Raw genomic sequence first — 1057 nt, forward strand, 5'->3', positions numbered from 1 at the left:
GTTTTGGATGCACGAAGCATTCCCTCTCGGTACAAGGTTTTGGCTAGCAAGGTTGTTTGAAGCAAACACAAGTATGGAACCGGTACAGCAAAACTTACATAAGAACATATTTGCAAGCATTATAAGACTCTACACTGTCTTCCTTGTTGCTCAAACACTTTTACCAGAAAATATCTAGACTTTAGAGAGACAAATCATGCAAACCAAATTTCAACAAGCTCTACGGTAGTTCTCCACTAATAGGTTTAAACTACATGATGCAAGAGCTTAAACATGATCTACTTGAGAGCTCAAAACAATTGCCAAGTATCAAATTATTTAAGACAATATACCAATTACCACATGAAGCATTTTCTGTTTCCAACCAAATAGCAATGAAGCGGGTTTCAACCTTCGCCATGAACATTAAAAGTAAAACTAAGAACACCTATGTTCAATATGAAAAAGCGGAGCGTGTATTTCTCCCACACAAGGAATGCTAGGATCCGAATTTATTCAAACATAAACAAAAATAAAAACACACAGACGCTCCAAGTAAAGCACATAAGATGTGACTGAATAAAATATAGTTTCACTAGAGGTGACCTGATAAGTTGTTGATGAAGAAGGGGATGCCTTGGGCATCCCCAAGCTTAGATTCTTGAGTCTTTTTGAAATATGCAGGGATGAACCACGGGGGCATCCCCAAGCTTAGACTTTTCACTCTTCTTGATCATATTATATCATCCTCTCTTGATCCTTGAAAACTTCCTTCACACCAGACTCAAAACAATCTCATTAGAGAGTTAGTGCATACTCAAAAATTCACATGTTCAGAGAGGACACAATCATTCCCAACACTTTTGGACATTACCCAAGGCTACTGAAATTTAATGGAGCAAAGAAATCCACTCAAACACAGTAAAGGAGGCAATGTGAAATAAAAGGCAGAATCTGTCAAAACAGAACAGTCCGTAAAGACGAATTTTTTTCGAGGCACTTAACATGCTCAGATGAAGAAGCTCAAATTGAATGAAAGTTGCGTACATATCTGAGTATTACTCATGAATTTTTGAAG

This window comes from Lolium rigidum, chromosome 2 (genome assembly GCF_022539505.1).
Source record: "Lolium rigidum isolate FL_2022 chromosome 2, APGP_CSIRO_Lrig_0.1, whole genome shotgun sequence".
NCBI classification, from domain to species: Eukaryota; Viridiplantae; Streptophyta; class Magnoliopsida; order Poales; family Poaceae; genus Lolium; species Lolium rigidum.